Source organism: Mugil cephalus, chromosome 23, assembly GCF_022458985.1.
Source record: "Mugil cephalus isolate CIBA_MC_2020 chromosome 23, CIBA_Mcephalus_1.1, whole genome shotgun sequence".
Taxonomy (NCBI): domain Eukaryota; kingdom Metazoa; phylum Chordata; class Actinopteri; order Mugiliformes; family Mugilidae; genus Mugil; species Mugil cephalus.
Window position 1 is genome coordinate 13,049,774 of NC_061792.1, and position 23,236 is coordinate 13,073,009.

General features: G+C 38.5%; 1 protein-coding gene and 2 long non-coding RNA genes across 5 annotated transcripts in view; all 3 read left to right on the top strand.

The window, feature by feature from the left end:
- LOC125001227 (NACHT, LRR and PYD domains-containing protein 14-like) overlaps nucleotides 1-23,236 on the top strand; it is a 57,292-nt gene that overhangs the window by 6,024 nt on the left and 28,032 nt on the right. The window lies entirely within an intron of this gene.
- On the top strand, nucleotides 785-12,883 carry LOC125001039. Of its 3 annotated transcripts, XR_007111438.1 has the most exons (11): nucleotides 785-927; nucleotides 2,237-2,440; nucleotides 2,580-2,812; nucleotides 3,416-3,536; nucleotides 7,055-7,232; nucleotides 8,809-8,854; nucleotides 9,124-9,202; nucleotides 9,416-9,484; nucleotides 9,621-9,683; nucleotides 12,501-12,619; nucleotides 12,811-12,883. It is a non-coding gene; the product is annotated as an uncharacterized LOC125001039 (long non-coding RNA). The 3 variants fall into 3 exon arrangements; XR_007111437.1 differs by lacking the exons at nucleotides 12,501-12,619; nucleotides 12,811-12,883 and adding an exon at nucleotides 10,120-10,209; XR_007111439.1 differs by lacking the exons at nucleotides 9,124-9,202; nucleotides 12,501-12,619; nucleotides 12,811-12,883 and adding an exon at nucleotides 10,120-10,209.
- LOC125001054 lies at nucleotides 16,290-18,786 on the top strand. Its single transcript, XR_007111460.1, has 3 exons — nucleotides 16,290-16,349; nucleotides 18,145-18,249; nucleotides 18,722-18,786. It is a non-coding gene; the product is annotated as an uncharacterized LOC125001054 (long non-coding RNA).

Below are 23,236 nucleotides of genomic sequence, written 5' to 3' on the forward strand. Positions count from 1 at the left end.
TGTTTTATCTTGTTCCCTTTGTGTGTACTTGGCCTGATCAGCTACTATATAAGTCCCCTTTGTTCTCTGTTCATTAGGTCAGTTGAGTTTTGTTAGGGCAGTTGGTTTGTCAAGTTGCTTTATTATTATAGCCTGAGTTCAGTTTTGTTATTTGACCTCTTGTATGGGCGCAGAACTTATTTGTATTTTGTGAATTGTTTTTAAAAATCTACCTGTGACTCCTCATGTTTTGCAGCTCGGTCCCTCACAAGGACGATGATTAAGTGAGTTAGTTTATTTCAAACGTGTACAACAAAACACACAAAATAATCATACATGAATGGACACAAGAAACATAAATAATTGTAAATGAAATGAAACAAAACATTGTATCACTTGAATAAATGGAGTAACTTAAGTGGAGCAGATGAAGCAAATAGTTAAGTATTTGTGATTATGAGAAAATAATAATAAAGAAAATAATGACGATGATTTTATTACATAATTTAATTGTAAATAGCAATATTCTACAAAATGAATAACACTGATACTATTTTTAAGGTAAATTATGTGAAATCGCATAAATTGTGTGTATTAGCCAAACGTTGTACGACTTTAGAACAAAATAACTTGAATAAATGTATTAATTAATTTACACTGATGCATTTTAGTGTTCATTCAAAAATTATTTGGAGAAAATATGAGATTCATTGTGTTTTTTAGTTATTTCGATGTAAATAAAGAAGGAAAAAGTACGTAGGGGGGGTCACAGATTTACGTAATGACGCACTCTACGCGTTACGCAGGGGGCGTGGCCAGCGGCTGTTGTTACTGCGGCTTCATCCAAAGAGAAAAGAGACACTGAGCGAAACAGGGCGACACTCTCCTCACAATAGTTGTGTTTTTGGTCAGTAAGCGGATATTTTGTGACAGCACGCAGCCGAGCCGGTGAGTTTTGGTTTATTCATTCAAAGTAGCTCAAAGTGAGAGGACACATGTTCGCGGCTCCTTTGAGAAACACTCCTGCTGCTATTACGCAACTTAATCAGGGAACATTTTCTGCAAACATTTATTGCTGTGTCACGTTTTTCTGCGTCCTTGCTTTATACTATGTCAATAATATCCGGTTCCACACTCATCCTGGTCCGTTCACAGTGTCATTTCTAAGAGCGTGTAGTTATATGTGGATATATTTACACATATTTCTGTATATTTCTCATCCAGTTTAAACTTGTACTTCATCAGCTGGTCTGAGTTGGAGTGGTTGGAGAGTACACAGGTGCAAGCAGATGATGACAAACTTTATCTAGACAACCTGTAATCACCCATAACTTCCGATGAATCACGTTTCATGATTCACTTTAAATATTGTTCAACAAAAGCGTGCGCTTCCCTCTGAGCCAATAAGATGTTGAGGGAGTTGAACCTTAATACGTCAAATGCTTGTTTTTGTGTTTAACAATGAAGCTCATCCTCAAAAGAAGAATGTGTACTTTTTCAGTCTGTTTTTAGCTCCCCGTACTCCGAGGAAAAACCTCTGCTCTGTCCGTTTCCACACAAATCTCCGTTTGTCACCCTTTCTGTCGCACTGATCCAAACATCAGTCCGGACCAGATAGTTTCAAGTTCTGCTGCAGAACACCAACACTTTTCCACCCATTTTTCAGCTGGGAAAAATGAAAAAGACATTTCCAGATTGAATGTGCGCGCTTCAACCTCTTTGAGGACAGATTGTTCCTCTTCTCTGATGAGAACAACTTTATCAAGGTGTCCCTGTGACTGGAAATGTCTCAAAGTATCTTAAATGGAAAGATTTGTTAGTTTACTGCTTTATTTAGCTGTAACTTTAATAACCTGAATGTTCAGCTTCAGAAAGAAATCAATCATTTCCATTGGTTGCAGCTGTGAGGTGTTGGGTCTACAGGTTGAGCATCAGTTTAAATGAGGTGAATATAAAGGACTGTTCTTATCATCAATTAGTTTCTCTTTAAAATGAGCAGAAACTGGAGAAAAACTACTTTTCTGATTTCCTACAGCTGAAGGCAACATGTCCAGATCACTTCTTTGGTTCCACCAACAATTTCAAACTGGAGGAAATTCAGTTGATGAGAAAGAAAAGTAGCAGATATTCACATTTTAAAAGTTGGGACTGTTGATTTAGGCCTTGATTGGTTGTTAATCTCCTTCAGCTGAATACGTTTAGAGTGAGAGATGAAGCACTAAATCATCTCCTCTGTTCTTTCTTCTTCTCTCTCCAGATGTCGGCCATTGTTCTAAACAGGACGGTATGTGAGCTGAGAGAGGATGAGCTGAGTCCTGATGATCCAGAGGTTGAATCAGCAGCAGCTTGTGTGTAGAGAGACTCTGACTGGACCATGTTACTGGGAGGTGGAGTCAAGAGGAGAGCTTCATCCACATGTTTCTCCATGTCAGACCAGTGGTGTAGTCTATGTGATACGCAGGTAAACGCCGTATATCCACTAGAAAAGCTCCTGAATTGTCGTCTAACGGCTGAAAAACACACAACGATACGTATCAGCCTGGTTTAGTGACATAACTTCACTTTCCCGTTCATAAATGGTCCTTCTCTGTGTTACCAAGCGTTCACTTTTGGACCATGGGGGCTTCCGTCAAGCGTGATGTGGACCCGACGTTAACTACTAAGGAAGCAGTGAAGTTGTGCGGCGGCAACGAGTCGACAACTTGAACTGGTCCAACGCTCGTTAGTGGAGAAGGAATGTGGAGAAAAAACAATGAGAAGAAAGAAAAGGAAGCCCAGTGACACTATTTGAGATGGTAGGGAAGGAGAGCTGATGACGCTGTCGTCCTACCTGGTAAGTGGAACTCATGTATGTTAGAATAATAGTCACCACTATTGGAACAGCAGCTGATTGGCTCATTGAATTCTACCTAAAACTAGTCACTGGTGGTTTGGTTGAAATGAAGGAGCTGCTGCTGCTGCTGCTCTGTGTGTGTGTTTGTGTAGATGAGAACTGGACCTGGCCAGCCTTGTGGAGTGAGAGTCAGGAGAGGGAATTTAAAAACAGGCCTCCTTGGTTAGAGCGGAGAAACGGAAAGTTAGGGAAACATTAGACGACATTTAAAGCTGCTAGAAACAGTTTAAATGTACAAAGTTAACGCTGTGTTCACATGTTAATGTAGTTCATTCAGAAAGTTGTTCATTAAAATGAAATGAATTAATTGTCGTCTTATTAATTAAGGCCCCATGTTCACCATTAAATGACTGATGTGTTGGATATAGTTGAGTTTTTCCTCCTTTTGTCTAGTTTTCAGGCCTTTTCTTCTCCGTGGCTGAAGATTTTAAACAGTTCATTAATAGTTGTGTCTCTGTTCAGCAGGTCTTAATGCTAATATAGATACAAAAAGGACAATAATGGATCATAATGTTCATTACTGATGTTGTTGTTTACCTCCAGGTTGTGTATCTGCACTGCAACAAAATCCACTGGCGTCCTCACAGAGGAAAGGGCGTCTACATCTGAGGAGTGGGTGTCCTTTAAAATCCAGTCCTCAGACACAAACCACAAACAGCTCTAGGTCCTTTTTCTTTATTTGAATCTTATTTGTCCTTATCACTGTCTGTTCAGTGGTTAATTAAAGTCCAGCTGTTCATGTCTGTTATACATCTTGTGTTGCTTCCAATACATTTACATTCAGATAATACATAACCAGTCTTTCATGACCTCAGTTATGTGTGGATCCAGACTTTATGCATTAATGAGCCTGGTGGTTCTTGTGTGGGGCCGTTTTGGAGCAGCTGCTGCTCTGGGAGGGGGGCTGCAGGACAGATGTTGCTCCAGGATGGGGGTATACGATGCTGGGAGGGGAACAATCAGAGTATACCCACTAGAATAAACTAGACTACACCACTGTTTAAGACCATCAACAGAACTGCAACCAAACTATTCTAAAAGGTGTGTGTAAAAGTTTCCAGCATAAACAATCCTTCCTTTTGTTTCTGGTTGTTAATAATTAGGGAAAAATCATGAGTGAATCATTTTCTGATCAATAGAAGTGAAACTAATCACTCCCTCTAATATACGGTTCTGCCCAAATTCAGTATGTTTAAGCCTCTAGTGGCCACAAAGTGTAACTGCAGCGCAATTAATGTAAATAGCTTTCACTTCCGGTTAAACAAAATACAAAAACGAACACATTTATTATCATCTTACAGAATATCATACTATGTACACACGGAGAAATGTAAAATTTGTGTAATTTGTGTTTCAGTAATCTAATTTATCATATATATTATGTGATAAATGACTTTATTACATCATTTAAGATGACAGTGTCCAAAGCGAGTACGTTTAGCCGAGCTAGCAGAAGAGCTAACCGGCAGCTTCCCCTTTATCACTGACAGTATTTTCTTTTATTTCTATCAAATAAGCTGCCAGTTTTTAACTCACATTTCAAAAATAATTCTCGCACAGTATCAAATATCTCTTTTATTTCACTGATTGTTTTAGTCATGCATTGATGGCGATGGCAGATTAAATTTGCTAAACGGCAAAATATAATCAGAAAAGTGCTGCAGCTTAAGTTTGTGACCATATAAAATGCGAAACTATACGACGAATGCGATTCGTACTCATGAAGCTGTGTTAATCCGAGTGGTCATTCATGTGAAATAAAGTAGTTGAATAGAGCAGACACAGAAAAATCCGCTGTAATTAGCACCAGCTAACCTAGCCTAGCCTGTAGCTCACTCGCTCTGATTATTTGATGTGGACTCACACACAGACAGCGAGTGTCGCTGCCTCTAGTGGACAGAAACTGTCATTACAGTTGAAGTGTTGCGTTAAAACAGTACATACGATTAGTACTTCCATTCAAAACATAAAACTAAAAAGCGACATAACTGCGAACTGTAATGAGGACAATAAATATTCACGATGAAAATAAAAAGAACCTTTTAGAAATGAAACTCTTGGAAGAAGGAGTTATTTTTACATTACATGTAAATATTTAAAATAAAATTCTGTTAAAATAGAAAAGTATTTCATATGAACTCCAGTGCAAAAAGAGTATGGAAATAAATTATTATTAAATATAATTTTTATTATTATAAAACACTTAATCATACTTAATGTACAGATGTATAGATATTACATTTGTGTGTGTAATTTGTATCTTTTTATTTGAGTTTATAAATGTTCATTTACTGCAGATGTGTTCATTGAACAAGGAGACCAAAATGCTTTGAGCATCCTGACTGTAGAGGTTGAGGACGTTAAAATAATAAAAGTAAAATCTACACAGATGTGAGAAAATATATAAATGCATAAAATAATGTTATGCTCTCTTTTTTCATTTTATAAAAACAAAAGTACACATATATCTCTCATGTTTGGTCTCTGTGTGTTGTAAACGAAGCCATATTTATAATTCTGATTGGATTGTGACCAATGCGTCGCTTTATATCAGTGGTAAATAATATATATTTTATGTTTTACTTCATTTTTAAATGGGAGATTTTATCCATGGTTGGGTCCTGAGAGACACAGTGGTGTCGTTGAATAGTTGCTCTTTTTGGCAAAACTCTGCAACATTTCTATGTTAATAATTACAACAATTATGACTATGACAATGAAAACAATAAAAGATATTTATTTCACCTTGTTGGCATTTTTAATGAGCATGTATTTCCATGTCAAAGTTTCTCTTAGCCACAGCCTTTAATTAGGAAAATATAAATAAATTCTCCTTGTAGTGATTATCAATTTCTTTTAGTTGGAATATTTTAATAATTTATAAATGTCCCTGAAGATAATTTCAGGTGAAAAGGCTGAATAATATTACATTGAGGAGGATAAATAAATAAAATTATAGATGATAATTGTGGTTGATTGATGAGGTTGTTTGTTCACTGCCCTCCGGTGGCCACAGTTTGTAACTACACCTACGTCTCTGAAGTCGTTACACCCGAAGTATTGGGGTCAATAACTGTATAGAAATGAAAAGAATATTTTTAAAAATTATACCAAAACATTATAGGATCAGACCTCAGCTCTAATTAATTATTCGTTACAGATCTAGTTAGAGATAGTCCACGAAAAACAAATCTATAACCAGTTAATGCCCAAACACAGAGCCGTATGTTAAAGTCAGGCCCTCTTGTGGCCGTAAAGTGTAACTACAGCCAAGCTAGTAGTAGAGCTAACCATCGTCCCCATTGATACTGGCAGTGTTTTCTTTAAAACAAGGGGCCAGTTTTCAACACACAGATTAAAATAATTCACGCACATCATCAAATATCTGTTTTATTTCACTGATTATTTTAGTCGTGCGTTGCTGTCGATATCGTGTAGCTTGATGGTAGCGGATTAAATTTACCAATCGGGAACATGTAACTAGCACAAATGCTACAGCTTCAGTTTACTGTACGACTTATTATAAAACAAGAAATATATGAATAAAAAAATGCGAAACTATGAGAGGAATGCGATTCGCATTTAAACGTTGTGTAACAGTGTTAATCCGAGGGGTCATTTATGAGAAATGAAGTAGTTAATAAAGCAGACACAGAAAATCCGCTGTAATTAGCACCAGCTAACCTAGCCTAGCCTGTGGCTCTCACTCTATCATGTCTATGGACTCACATACAGACAACGAGTGTTGCTGCCCTCTAGTGGACAGAAACTGTCATTACACGTGAAGCGTTAAGTTCAATATATTGCATAGGGACAGTACTTCCGGTTAACATTTCAAAGGTAAAGGGCGAAACACCAATGTTCTGTAGTGAATGAAAATAAAGTACCCCTTATAAATGAAACTCCTGCAAGAAGGATTGTTATTATTTTTACTTATTACATTTAAATATTTTAAAAAAAGATTTTAAAATACAAAAATATTCCAGAGCTATGAACTCCAGTGCAGAAAGACTATGGAAATAAATTATTATTAAATATAATTTTTAGTATTACATTACTATGCCATGAAGTTGGTATATTTTTTGTTTTAGAAAAACAAATATAATGCATTTATATCTGTCATGCTCTGTATATTGTAAAAGAAGCCATGTTTATAGTTCTGAATTGAACTTTTAATTACAGATGTTGAAACTGTGTGACTGCATGGTGTACATCTAGCAACCCCCCCTTATACAACACTCAACATGGTACAGTCTACCTCTCCCTCCTATAAATCTAGTTGGAATCGTCCACTTCCTGTTTGCCAGTCTGGCCTCCTACCTGGGCAGGTGTGGATGGAGCACATGGAACAAACATTTGGGTAATTTGAATCTGTGAATGAATGAGACTGAATGTGAATGTTTATTTCTCTGAGTTCACCTGAAATCCTTCAACTCAGACATTTACCAGTGAAATCATTTCAGAAAAGTCTAAAATTAGTGAAGAAAGTTATATTCCTTTGTCCCCCACCACCAGTAAATCAAGCAACAACACAGGACACCACAACACAAGAGACACCAAGACAGACACTGCTACTTGATGAAAGACTAAAGTTGGGATGTTTTGTCATTCTTTGCAACAAAGTTTGAAGAATGTGAAAAATTTGTACCTTTAAGTTACTATATGATGACTTTTTTATTGGAAATACTATACTATGACTTTTTTTTTTTTTTTTTATCACAGACATTTTTTTATAACTTAAATTTTTATTGAGTTTTCACATGTATGTCGCCAAAAAACAATACATCAAAGAAGATACAAGTTAAAGTAACAATAATAACACTAACAGACTGTCTGGAGATGCTACTATTCAGTCCACTGGTCCATTTAGCATTAGCATTTAGCATACGTCCTCTTTGAGTTGATCTTTCCATAACCACTGCTCCTGTTTTGGAGCGTTCACATTGAGCCAGTTTCTTGTGTCTTACTCTCTGCTAGTAACACTTTAGTCAAGTACAGATCTTCTTTCACTACAACCTTCTCAATATTCCCAAGAATCATCATTTGTGTCTGGAATTTCACATCCCAAGACATTTTTTACGACTGAGTTAATATTTTGCGCGTATATCCTCATTTTTATACACTTCCAGAAGATGCGTTCATGGTCTGCCTCCACGCTCCCACATAATCTCCAGCAGTCCTGCTGTGAAGCCAGTTGCCTAGATTTTAATCTTTGCTGTTATAAAATAGTGAGTTAGGTTTTTCCAGCAGAACTTCCTCCATATGAATGAATTTGTTGTTGTACGTTGTGTCTCACACATGTGGTGCCACTCCTCCTCTTGTATTTGGATTTTTAGCTCTGCTTCCCTTTTTGCTTTTTTATAAAGTGTTGATTCCTTCCTGCTGTCACCCAAAGCTCGATAGAAAGCAGAGATGTTTGTGTGAATCGCTGATAAACACCAATCACCTTATTTATAGTTTCATTTGACCTCATCTCTTTTGGGGAATAATCTCTCAGCTGCAAGTGTCTATAGAAGTCTTTGTTTTCGAGGCTGTTCTTTGTCTTTAGATCTTGGAAACGTAGAAGTTGTCCACCTTCTGATACTGTACATGTTGAATGCTGGATCATACGACTCTGGCTTCAACTTTAACCAAGTAGATCAGAAACTGAAACAAGTAGCAAAAGCTGTCTTCATGATAGTACACCATGACTTTTTCATTCAACATACTATACATAACATAGTACATTATATCTTTTCTATTGCATACTATAATATGACTTTTTTTTTAATTCATACTATACTACGACTTTTTTTCATACATTTCTTATCACATACTATACTTTGACTTTTCTGCTGGACATACTATACGATGACTTTTTTTACTGGACAAACGGTTTTGTTCTAACATCTGCTTCTATATCACTATACCGGTCCACGGCCATGATGGTTTCCAAGACTCAACCCAGAGAACAGGACCTTCACAAGCAATAACACCCTATAGGTAAAGTATATTACACTAACATTTAAAACGCTTTTTAAATTGTTAATTTTACGGCTTTTAACATTTTAATCAAAATTCTTCCTTCATTTTCTTTTTTTTAACCTACAGTAGGATGCCTACTAGTTGTGGACTTTTATTAATTTTTTTTACTGTAACTATTTTTTAATACTAGAGTAACAGGTATTGTTAAAATAGAAACTCATTTTGTTGCAGCCTGTTGCATATTAGTTAGTGGGTTTAGTTCTAACCTCCTACTTCTATCACTCCAGAACATCAGGAGGAGACGCGGCCATGATGGTTTCTAAGACTACGACTAAAGAACAGCAACGTCGCAGGAAGACTCTACAGGTGAAGTTTATTACATTACTATTTTAAACAGTTTTAAAATTAGTCATCATGACAAACCATGATAATCCAAACTGGCTTAATGTTTCATTCATCAAAAGTCTTCCATCGTTTTCGATAGAGCAATAGATAGGTAGTCATAACATGTAGGATTTTTTGTTGCACATTAGTAAATGTTGTTGGTTTAGTTCTAACCTCCTACTTCTATCACTCCAGAACATCAGGAGGAGACACGGCCATGATGGTTTCTAAGACTTCACCTGAACAACAGCAACTTTACAAAAGGTGCAGTGTATTAAATTAAATGATCATGTTAAAGTGGTTTAAATGATGTTATGTTATTGTATGTTATATTATGTACGTAATATTGTTTGACTGTTTCATAATTGTAGACTAACATGTTTTGTTCTAATCTCTCCAGGAGGAGACGTGGCCATGATGGTTTCCAGGACTTCACGTGAAGAGGAGGATCTTCGTGCCACAGGTAAAGTATATTTTTTATAGATTATTTATATCTGTCCCCCTGTTTGGAGGGACAGATATGTTTGTACTGGACCCCCACAGCTTTTCCACGTGCAGCGGCAAAGAGATAATGAAGGCCCTCCCCCCTCTGCAGACTCCTCCCATGAATTCCCTCCCCCTATGCTGACTCCACCCACTAAGCCTAACCCTTCCCACACTGTCCCTGACTCCTCCCACCACACACTGACTCCACCCATTAACCCACTAGCCACTCCTCTTGACTGACTCCTCCCCCACTGCACCAGGCTCCTCCCACCTCACCTTTGACTCCTCCCATTAACCCACTAGCTCCTCCTCTCTGCTGACTCCTCCCCCCACCACTGGCTCCTCCCCCCTCACTGTAAAACTCCAGCTGCTCTTAGTTATGGGAGACATAACCCCGTCCTTCTACCTCTCAGAAACCACGGGGAGGACACGGCCCCCCCCGCGCCTGCTACCACAGGACCCACTACGATGATCCAGGCCCCCGACAACGGGTGGGATTCGAAAACCAATCTCCTGCGACTTCCGCCGCGGTTGAACCACCACACGCCACCGAGAACCCTTCACACTTGGGACCTTCCTTCTGAGCGCTTTTGTCATCGTCACTTTGGAATCTGGACTTTAAAAGTTACGACTGTCATAAGATTTGAACCCATGACTTAAAAAGTTTCAACCACTCATTCAACTCTCTGAGCTATTTAACTGCAGGTTTCTAGTCTTTCATTGACATTTTCAATCTGTTTCTTTTGGTGTTGATCTTCAAAAGTCACGACTGTCATAAGATTTGAACCCATGACTTCACACTCATCATAGACTCTTCTAACAGTCTGAGCTATTTGTCCACATGTTCCTGGTCTTTCTTGGAGCTTTTCAGTCTCTACTTTGAGTGTTGGACTCTAAAATTCATAGACTACGATAAGAGTTGAACCCACGTCTTCAGAACCTCCAAGAACTCCTCTACCAGCCTGAGCTATCTGACCACAACTGTTCTCACTCTTCCCGGAGCTTTTCTGTTTGTTTCTGTGGTTGATTAAATCTAAAAGTTCTCATGGGGGATTGAACACATGTCTCCAGAACATCAATGAACTAACCTAACACCTTAGGCCACCAGAGAAAAGCTGCTATGCTCAGATTATATCAGGGTTTTTTAGTCTTTTCTCTGGATGTTGGACATTAAAATAAAAAGTAAACTGTCCAAGGATCAAACCAACAACCTCCCAGTCCTTAGAGGAAGACTCTAACCACTTGAGCCACTGAACCAGAGACAACAACACATCTACTTTTACATCTTTTCAGTCTTTCATCTTGGTATTAATATTTAAAATGGACTGAACCATCCAGGGCTTGAACCCAAACCTTCAGAACCTCTGAGGAAAGACTTAACATCATGAGCCACGAACCCAGAGACGTTGTGATGCTTTAAACTTTAAAAGCATTTTAGTTTTTCTCTGTCACTTAGAGAATAAAATGTAGAAAGCAGAGCTCTGGATTTGATCCACTGGTTTCAGACTGAGAGACAGAACCACAGCTGATCTCATTGAGCTACTCTTCAACCTGGATGTGCAGCTTTTTGTTGTTGTGTTCATTGTTCACTTCCCTCAGACGCAACAACAGAAAGAAGTCAGTAGCCTCGAGTTGAACCTAGGACCTAAGAACAAGGAGGAGTTACTAGGACGTCTCACCTCACTGAGCTATTCACAAAGTTTAATCAAAGGAAGTTTGTCCTTAGATTTCTAGATCACCAGCCTCAGCACCAGCTCATCCTTCTCTACTGGGTTTTCTCTTCTCACTAAATGAGTCATAAAGTCTCTTTGAGGATCAGTGTTAGTGGATGTGGACAGTTGTAGTTTCTGACACTGACCACTGGAGGGGGAGTGATGGTGATAGTTTAAAAACACTTCCTGTCCTCTGGGTTCATTAAATTTGTTCAGGATCAGGAGGAACTCTGATTTATTTGAGCTTCATCACTCCTCCTCCTCCTCCTCCTCCTCCTCCTGCTGCTGAAGGTAAAACCGTTTCTCTGGTTCCTCTCCTTTAGTCTGGTGTCAGTGTTTGTGTTGATCAAAAAGGCTGCGTTCACCGGCGCAGGTGAGTGTGTTTTCAGAGCAGTGAGCCTCCTCCTGCCTCTGACTCATCAATTCACTGGTTAAAGAGTCAAAACAGACTCTGCAGACTGACCTGCTGCTTCCTCTCAGTCTCAGTGTTCACCACTAAGTCACAGTTGATCAACTCACTGGAGAAACGTGGAAGAAACACACGGACAGAGGCAACGTGTTGCTGATCAGCTGTTTCACTTCCTGATCAGTCCGCTGCGTTCAGGACAAATCGGACATTTGAGATTCTTTGGTCAAATCCAGCTGCATTTAGAAAAATAATTAACCGACAAAATAAATGTTGATTTAAAGACGTTTTTCTGTATTTTATCAACAGTTAAAGTATCTGATGCACAAAGCTGTTGAACTGTTCACTGTAGAAACAAACCTGTCAGTTCAGTCTGTTACTGATAATCTCAAATGATAGAAACATGGGTGATTTTTAAGATCAGGTGGAGCTTTGTTTAAATGTGCTGCAGAAATATAAATAAAACTGAAAACATATACGGTGTCGTCCAACAGAAACTTGACTTTCCATCACGTACGTTAACTTTTCAACAGGAACAAATGATGAAGGTCTGAGGTTGACTCCACATGGAACCTCCTCCTCTAGTTTGTTTGTGTGTGTTCATGTCATTTAGACTGAGTTCAGTCATTTTTCTGGTGTGAATCCAGGACGTGTCGTCCTTCTTTTTATTTTTCAGATGAGTTTCCAGGTAAAACTGAAGATGAGTCGTGGTCTGACTTGGTCTCCTTCTCATCCTGAACCTTTCCTCAGAGCTGGTCTCATCATGAGCTTCACAGAGAAACCTTCTGACTTCAGGTCAGCACAGTCACCTCAGAAACAGCAGAGAAACTAAGACTCACAGTTATTTTGTTAGAACAGAATATTCTTTATTGTCATTGCAGATCTCAGGTTTGTTCAGTGTTATCTGAAGTCAAAAATATGATAAAATATGAATATGGAATATAATTTGCAATATTTTTATTAAATGATCAAATGTTCTTCCACAGTGACTCCTCACAGGAAACTGTATTAAAATGTGATTTGTTGTTTTTTATGGTAAAATAAAATCTTTTTATCAAACTAAAGAGTTGATTATTTTTGTTCCTAATATTTTGTCCCTGTTGTTAAACTGGTGGTTTTGTGGTGAAACATCAGTGTGAGGCTTTAAAAGGACGTTTGTGTGTCGTCCACCGTGTCTCTCAGTTGTGGTGGTGAAGTTTTGGAGGTTGTGTGTTCAGCTCCAGGTCAGACAGTAACTTGAAGGAAGTCCTCCTCACCCAGAGGAAGGACGGCCCTCACCACCTGAGTGGTTTCAGAGAAAGAGTCGTTCATCTGACTCGTCCCAGTCATTTGAGTCAGGAGTTGACGGTTCGGACGTGAAAACCTCAGGAAAATGTGAAGGATGGGACTTGAACCCCGACCTCCTGATATCAAACCCTTTACTTTACCTCTACACTAAAAACCCAGAGCCTGCTAGCTCCTGCCTGGAGCTGGGTAGTCGCCTTTTTTCAGCTTTTGGCCACTTAAACCAGAAATAGACGTTAAAAATTTTATATTTTATCTCGAGAAGTAGCTCGGTGCGTTAAAAAGCAGCCTCCAAATCTGGAGGTTGCAGGTTCGAGACCAGCTTTTATAAATAAGCTTGTATGCTTGTCATTGTAAAATAAAACAAGTCTCTGTGGGACTTGAACCCACAACCACTGCACCCCCAACCCTACTTCTTGCTCCCTGAGCCACTTTCTCATACTTTTCCACCATTTTTTGGTATATTTGTCATCTAATTCTGGGGGAAATTTTTCAGATTTCGGAAAAAATTAAAAAGTTGGCTCCGCCTCCCACAGACTCCGCCCCTCTGAGGAGCCGTTCAGCTCTTGATTCAACTCCCGACTCACTGAGCCGTTCAGTCAGTGACTCCCTCAACCTGAAGACTCTCAACCTTAGACTCTCCTCTGGACTCTGGAGAAGCTTTGAGTGTTGGACCAGTGAAGCAGCTGAAGACTGAAGACACAGTCTCTCAGTGATTTTACAGCCACTAACCCTCCACCTCCAAATGTCTGAACCTTGTAACAGCCACAGCTCTTTGAGTTCATCTGGAGATCTTTAGTTTAACTTTGAGTTAAATTCACATGAGCAGAAGAAATATTTTCAGAATTTCATCTATGAATTAAAACTTTTCTTCACTGGACAGATTCTTGAATCTCAACATTATCAAAGACCTGAACACTTTAAAGCCACAGAAACACATCCAGCAGCTTTTTCTGACTTTTATTTATTAAATATGTGAATTTATTTATTTTTAATATCTGAGATTTAAGCTCGTTTTAACGTCACAGACGAGACATCAACAGTTTATCTGTCCAGGTTCTTGTCGTGGTGTCGTCCTGAGTTGCTCTGGTTGTGGTGATCCATCAGCATGTTCTCCACCTGCAGTAAACACACATCACGTCACTGTTCTTGACTTCACATCATTTACAACAGTTGATTAAATAAAAAACGCACATCTCTGTTGTTCCAGGCCTGAATTATAAAAATTGCGCGTCCACCTTTGGTTTCTATGATGAACTGAGTGTCTTTAGGCTGCAGGACTGCTGGTCAGACACAAAACAAGACAACAAAAAGATTATTTTTTTTATTCATTTGGCGTGAACATGAATGTATCCTGGTCTGGATCCCTGCAGGATTTACCTTTAGGTGTAAAGCTACATAATATTTTAACCAAAACAACGCAAGCTCCTCCTCTATTAGCTTTAAAGCTAACAGCTAAACACGAACATGAAGTCAACTTTAACACGAAATATGACTGTACCTGGACATAACTCTCGATATCTACATATCTTTTATTTCCTCTTCATAGAGTCGCGAGTTGTTTCGTTTTAGGACAAACACCGTTAACTTGAGACCGAAGTTACGTTGCTAGCTTAACATGAATCAGGTTAATTAACCAACACCTGTTTATAACTTCCGGTTTCTGCTTCTTCGACATTAAAATGACCTGTGATGGAGATTCGTCTCCATCTGGTGGTGAAATGATGAACTACATGATGTCGGTTTAATAACAACAGAGAGACCATCACGATCACTGCCCTCCAGTGGTCACCGTCAGTAACGACAACTGTCTGAGGTATGTTTACTGCCCTCCGGTGGTCACAGCAGGGAACTACAGCTAGCACGCAATAGACACACTGTAATAAATTGAAAACTAGGACATGCGCAGTTAAATAAAATATTAATAATAATAATAACAATCTCACATTTCTTCTTTTTAACTGCATCTACTGCATAAATGCATGAAACCAGATGAAACTAAACAGCTGGTTAAACTCCAAGCGCCTTAAAGACATAAAGGCTCGGATGACCTGTAATTTTCTACTTTTAAACTCAGACAAAACAGAAGTCACTGTATTTGGCTCTAAACATGTCAGAGATTCATTATCTAATCACCTGGTTTTGTTGGATGGCGTTACCTTGGCCTCCAGTACTACTGTGAAAAACCTTGGTGTTATATTTGACCAGGATATGTCCTTTAATTCTCACATAAAGCAGGTGACCAGGACTGCTTTCTTTCACCTTCGTAATATCATCAACATTAGGAACATCCTTTCTCAGAGTGATGGGGAAAAACTAGTTCATGCATTTGTGTCTTCCAGGCTGGATTATTGTAACTCGTTAGTGTCTGACTCCACATACTCTTTAAAAAGCCTCCAATTGATTCAAAACGCTGCAGCAAGAGCAGTGACAGGAATTAGCAAGAGAGATCATATTACTCCGGTATTAGCTTCTCTTCATTGGCTCCCTTTAAAATCTAGAGTTGAATTTAAAATCCTCCTCCTTACATACAAGGCCCTGAAAGGCCGAGCTCCATCATATATGAAAGACCTCATATAACCAAACTGTCCCAGCAGATCACTACGATCTCTAATTGCAGGTCTACTTGTGGTTCCTAGAGGTTCTAAAAGTAGAATGGGAGGTAGAACCTTCAGCTATCAGGCTCCTCTCCTGTGGAACCAGCTCCCAGTTTGGGTTCAGGAGGCAGACACAGTCTCTTCTTTTAAGGTCAGACTTAAGACTTTCCTTTTTGAAAAAGCTTATAGTTAGAGCTGGACTTAACCATCCCTTAGTTATGCTGCTATAGGCCTGGGCTGCAGGGGGACGATGCACTGAGGTTACACTGAGGATTTATTCACATCTTTTACTATAGTAAAAGCACCACACTGTAGTAAAATACTCCAGTCCTGCATTGACAAATGTAGTTAAAGGATCAAAAGGGAAGTATTTCCTGTGACATATTATTATAGTTATCAGTATTAGTGTTGTAATTTGTGTAATTATTATTAAACTGATATATTTAAACTGAAACCTGAACACAGTGATGTAGAAGGTTATGACAAGAATCAACAACAGACATGTTGACGGATAAAAACCTTCTCCTGTCTAACCTGTTCTACCTCTGTCACAGGTAAAACCTGCCTCATTCCTGAAGTATAGCTCACCTGTTCAGTGTTCAGGTTGGAGTGGAGTCTTCTTCATCTCTCTGGTTAAATAAACTGTAAGTTTGATTTGTTTACAGCTATAACTTTGTCTTCAGTAACTTTAATGTTTATTTCTGCTCTGTAATGTTTGTAGAAGATGTTCACTTCTTATTTCATTATTAAGTTTGTGTCACTCTGTTTGAAGATCAGTCTACATTATTATTAGATTAATGATTCACTGGAATGAAACAGTATGATGATCAGATTAAATTCAATTATTAAATCTTCATTAATCTGGATCCAACCTCAGATTTAAGTCTAAGGTTACTTTCACTTTCACCACCGTTGTGTCACAGATCTTTTTCTCTGTGTAAACTCTTTCTAGAGGCCAAGTCGTTAGTTTTTTTTTTGTAGTTTTTTTTTTGTTTGTTTTTCACTTTCGTTCCAACAGAAATACTTCAGAAAGGTTATATTTGATAAAGATGACAATTATACTACTACTACTACTACTACTACTACTACTACTAATAATAATAATAATAATAATAATAATAATAATAATAATAATAATCAGCACAATAGTAGAAAGTTTTTTTTTCTTTGTTTTTTTTTTTTCTTTGTTTTTTTAAACCAAATAATAACTGTGTGACTCAGTCGTTTGACATTAAAGAACCTCTAAAGCTCTGACCCGAGAATCTCCCTTGGATGTGAACATCAGTGTTATTGGATGTGGACAGTTGTAGTTACTGACAGTGACCACTAGAGGCAGTTTTAATAATCTATACACATTTATTGTCTGGATTCATTAAATTTCTTCATCACAGATTATTTGAACATTGATTGATGTTTTGAAGTTATTTCTACAACATGACACAGAAAGATGTTTGCACAGTATTTTAATATGACCAAAATATTCTATTAAATATTAAAATATGAAACAAAACATTATAGCAACAGAAGATGAACTGATGAACGTAGTCAACATCTTACTGCTGCACTGAATCTATCATTTAAGGAGCATTCAGGGAAAATGGGATATTTAATATTTCTGCTGCTGAAACTTTCGGTTTAGTGGCAGTGGCTCACTATACAGGACACTGGACTGTTCCTAATAATCTGTCCTCCCAGTAATGAACATGAGGACAGGTTCTCCATTGGAGCATTTGATGACTCACCACACTGAACACATGTCAATCATCTCAGTGGTTCATCCTCTTCATTTATTTCTATAAAGATCTCATAATGACAGAGCAATGAACTTCCAGTCTGCTCTGAGCAGACTGGAAGTTCATTTATGGTTATAGTTTCTGTGTTTTAATAATTTAAATACACTTATTGATGCTGATAGTGTTAATTATGAGAAGCTCAGTGTGTTTGAACTCTTACTGGAGACACATAGACAAAGATTCAGAAATCTGACACAGTCACATCATTATGTTGATTTTTTCTGGAGAATAAAGTCGACTTTTTGACAGATGTGTTCAGTGAGTAAAAGTAATAACTTTGCCTAATTGGAGGTTTTAAAAGTGTCTGAAGTGATCAGAGTTGATCTTAAATCATAAGGTGGTTTAAGGCTGTTGACCTCTGTTCCTTCCATTCACAGTTCAGATGCTCCTGTTTCTATGTGTGAGTGGAAACAGAAAGAGAAACTATGAAGTGAAGTGAACAATTATCATTCCTAACTCAGTCAAAGCTGAACACACAAACATGAAACATATTTTAGATTTAGTGTCACTCACACTTGTTCATGAAACTGATTGTTTTCTAACATGCATCCAGAATAAAAGATGAACGATAATTGTTGAATGTTGTTGAATGAACTAGACTGCTGCTGCTGTTGAACCTGTCTAACCTGTTCTGACTCTATCACAGTGAAGCCGGACTCGTTCCAGTGAGTAGCTCACCTGTGTCAGAGTCTCTAGGGTCCAGGTTGGAGTGGAGTCTTCTTCTGAACTCTGTGGACTGGTTAAATAAACTGTAAGTTCAGTTTGTTTCACACTTTAACTTTGTCTTCAGTAACTTTAATGCTTATTCACTTCTTATTTCATTAATAACATTGCGTTGTTCTTGTGTTTGAAGATCAATCTACATTATTGTTAGATTAATGATTCTCTGGAATCAAACAATGACATGATAATCATCTTTCTTCAGAATACAAACTGTATTTTGTTTTTATTTCAACACCATTAAAGTCGAAAAAAAGTTCTTGATGTGGCTGTAGAGTCTGTGTCGGTTTAACAGCTTTTCATTTCTACAGCTTCATGTCTCCATCTAGTGGACTGATAGTAGAACAACAGCTGATAGTAGAGCCACTGTCTGACTTCATCCAGTGACACTGATATGAATCAGAAAATAAGAACCAGTCACTGGAGGAGCAGCTGATGTTTTTACAGCAGAAATGATGTCAAGGATTTGATGTTCAGGTGAATGATTTGTGTTTCCTCTGCAGGTGAAGGTAGAAAGTGTGTGTGAGCTGATGTGAATCCAGCAGAATGGATCAGTGTGAGGACAGAGAGGAGGGAGTCCCTCCCTCTAAATCCACTCTGAGTGGAAAACAGCATTTTAAACAACAACATTTATCAAAGAAAAGGTAAGATAATGTTACAAGAAGTACAGAAATCAGTGAGCGCCCCCTTGTGTTCAGTCAGGTTTTCAGCTGGTCTCAGTGGTCCTGTTGGTCCACAGTGATCTGCTCTTTCTAGTTTTTATAGCAGCTTCAGTAACTGTGAGGTAATGTTTTTCATGTTTGTCTCCTAGGAGTCATCAGAGAGAAGAATCTGACGACTTAGAACCTGAACCCAGCTGTGTGTCTATGAAGAGTGATCTATCAATGGGTGCCTTCATTACCTTTAAAAGACAAGAAGCCCCAACTGTGAAGAGGTGAAGAAATAATAACTGTCTTCTGGAGTTTATATGTGAAATACTATGTTCATTGTGTGAAGCTTCAGAGGCTTTATAAGTTTATATGTGTGCTTATATTTCTGTTGGACAAGTTTCATCTTTTGATTGTTTAAACCTGATAAACTGAGGATTTCTCTCCATCTACCAGGATAAAACAGAAACCAGACTCACAAGAACCAGAACGTGAACCCAGCTCGATGATGAGAAATCGATTCTTTATCTTTAAAAAGAAATTATCTGCTTCTAAGAAGTAACAGATACATTAATTTAAAACGTCATTGACAGATGTCAGCGCAACTGCTCTACAGTTCAGGATGCCGCGTTTTTGTCCCTTTGGTGCAGTGATACTGTAGCAGTTGTTTGGAAACAGTTGGGGGAAAAATCAGATGATTGAGACATTTGGACTTTGTTAGACTTGAACAGACTTTAATGATCCACGAGGGAAATTACTTTGTCACAATAGCTTTGTTGCACATGAAAGTAAACACTCATGAAAAAACACACAAATAAAGATAAATTAAATGAGATTAACTTGAAGTAAAATAAAAAATAAGCATTGTAATCAAAAGGATTAGAATTGATCAGTGGTTTCACCTCTTTATTAATGTCACAGTAGAGATTATTCTGATCAGAACATTCACTACACAACACACTATCATTAATTCACTGTGGTTTATGTTTCTAGGGAAAACATACATTTATTACAGATGGTGGAGACAATGATGTGAACTAATTGTTGATGATTCATTCACAGAGTGAAGCAGGAGAGTTTAAATGTTCTCAGTGATCAGTCTGTTCATCAGCATCAAACACAGCTGGACTCAATATTTAAGGTCTGTACATGGACAACAACTACTTTCCATCATCTCCATGCTGCTCTTTGTAGACCAGTGGACTGTCAGTCTGTCCAACATGGATCTGATGTTTGTCTCCATGATTTCAGTCTGGTTGTCATTCACATAGTTCTCCGAACTTCCTGAGGAGAATGAAGCAGGAGGAGCTGGCTGATGGTCTGCTGATCAGTAAGAGGATTTCTATGAACATTGATCCTGATGAATGAATTAAACATTTACTAATGTCTCAAGAGATGGAACAAGATACAGTATATTCACTCATTCTTTCAGGAAATGTTGGAAATCTATTTACTGATCTTATTTGCTGTTTGTCCATTCAGAACATTTTGCCACAGTTTGTCAACGTGAACTTAAATCTAGTCTGAAGGAGAAGTTCCAGTGTGTGTTTGAGGGGATTGCTAAAGCAGGAAACTCAACTCTTCTGAATGAGATCTACACAGAGCTCTACATCACAGAGGGAGAGACTGCAGAGGTCAATGATGAACATGAGGTCAGACAGATTGAAACAGCATCCAGGAAACTACACAGACCAGAAACAATCATCAGACCAGGAGACATCTTTAAAGCCTCACCTGGAAGACATGGACCAATCAGAAGAGTGATGACAAAGGGAGTGGCTGGCATTGGGAAAACAGTCTTAACACAGAAGTTCACTCTGGACTGGGCTGAAGACAAAGCCAACCAGGACATCCACTTCACATTTCCATTGACTTTCAGAGAGCTGAATGTGTTGAAAGAGAGAAAGTTCAGCTTGGTGGAACTTGTTCATCACTTCTTCATTGAAACCAAAGAAGCAGGAATCCGCAGCTTTGAAGAGTTCCAGGTTGTGTTCATCTTTGACGGTCTGGATGAGTGTCGACTTCCTCTGGACTTCCACAAGACTGAGATCCTGACTGATGTTACAGAGTCCACCTCAGTGGATGTGCTGCTGACAAACCTCATCAGGGGGAAACTGCTTCCCTCTGCTCGCCTCTGGATAACCACACGACCTGCAGCAGCCAATCAGATCCCTCCTGAGTGTGTTGACATGGTGACAGAGGTCAGAGGGTTCAATGATCCCCAGAAGGAGGAGTACTTCAGGAAGAGGTTCAGAGATGAGGAGCAGGCCAGCAGCATCATCTCCCACATCAAGACATCACGAAGCCTCCACATCATGTGTCACATCCCAGTCTTCTGCTGGATCTCTGCTACAGTTCTGGAGGATGTGTTGAAAACCAGAGAGAGAGGAGAGCTGCCCAAGACCCTGACTGAGATGTACATCCACTTCCTGGTGGTTCAGACCAAAGTGAAGAAGGTCAAGTATGATGGAGGATCTGAGACAGATCCACTCTGGAGTCCAGATACCAGGAACATGATTGAGTCTCTGGGAAAACTGTCTTTTGATCAGCTGCTGAAAGGAAACCTGATCTTCTATGAATCAGACCTGACAGAGTGTGGCATCGATATCAGAGCAGCCTCAGTGTACTCAGGAGTGTTGACACAGATCTTTAAAGAGGAGAGAGGCCTGTACCAGGACAAGGTGTTCTGCTTCGTCCATCTGAGTGTTCAGGAGTTTCTGGCTGCAGTCTACATGATCCACTGTTACACCAACAGGAAGACAGAGGTGCTGGAGGACTTCCTGAGACAAAACTACAATGACTCAACTCTTGATGTCTTCCTGAACAGAGTCATGGAGAAATCCCTGCAGAGAAAAAATGGTCACCTGGACCTGATGGTTCGCTTCCTTTATGGCGTCTGTCTGCAGTCCAACCAGGGACTGTTAAGAGGTCTGCTGGGTCAGACACAGATCAGTCCAGTAATCATCCAGAGAGCCATCAACAACCTGAAGGAGATGAACATGTCCAACATTTCTCCTGACAGAAACATCAACATCTTCCACTGTCTGATGGAGATGAACCACCTCTCAGTTCATCAGGAGATCCAACAGTTCCTGAAGTCAGAGAATAGATCAGAGAAGGAACTCTCTGAGATCCACTGCTCAGCTCTGGCCTACATGCTGCAGATGTCAGAGGAGGTTCTGGATGAGTTGGACCTGAACAAGTTCAACACATCATGGGAGGGACGATGGAGACTGATTCCAGCTGTGAGGAACTGCAGAAAGGCTCAGTGAGTCCAGATGTGATTAACATTATAAATCAGTTTAGATTAGTTTAGTTATTGTACTATAAAATTATCACCCTATTAAACTTGGTTATTGCAAACATTACATATTTATTTTGTTACAGGTTTATTTCTAATAATTCTTATTTTTGACATTTTTTCTTCTGTTATCTTCCTTAAATTATATATACAATATATTCGAGTTGTCCGTACAATAACATATGTAATCAGACAGTAATTGCCCATTTTAATCTGTTCTAAATGTGTCTTAAAAGAATGTTTTCCACATTTTTATCATTTTAATCATGATGACTTTGTGGAGTCAGACTTTAGATCAGATCACACTGACAGACTGTGTGGAAGAAGCCTAAATGTAACTCCATTTATCTCCATTCATTTAAAGATTAAAACAAAACAAAGTTTAAGAGTCTGCAGGTTTAAGAGAAACAGATGAGAATTATTGTGTCATGTCAGATAAGAAGCTGAATCACTGATGTGAAAAACAAAATGTCAAACAGGATGAGTCCAACTGTTCATTATCAAATGCATGAAGTAAATAATAAAGTGTCTCTATTCATATCAACATGTTTTATATTTATGTGTCATGACAGATTTTCTTACTGTGGACTCTCAAAGAGTCACTATGAAGTTGTGGTCTCAGCTCTGAAGTCCAACCCCTCCCATCTGACAGAGTTGGACCTGAGTTACAACAAAAACCTGGAGGATTCAGCAGTGAAGCAGCTGTGTGATGGACTGAAGAGTCCAAACTGTAGACTGGAGACTCTGAGGTCAGTTCACTGGATGTCTGTTACTATTGTGGATCTGATTTGTTTAATTACAAACTGAACTTAATTTATGTTCATATAGAATTTAAAGTCTTAGTTTTCAGTTCTAGCTTCATTTCCTTTCAGTTTTCAAGTTTTCAAATTTTCTCTTTTCTTTTCCTAAATCTAGTCTGAAATCTCAAAGACGTGTTTTTTTTTTGCAAGAAAAAATGTGTAAGTAAAAAAAAGTAAAAAAAAAAAAAAAAAACTGTTTGTTGTTAGAAATAATGTTTGTAATTGACTCTCAGAACTACATCCAGACAACACACAAACACACACATCCAG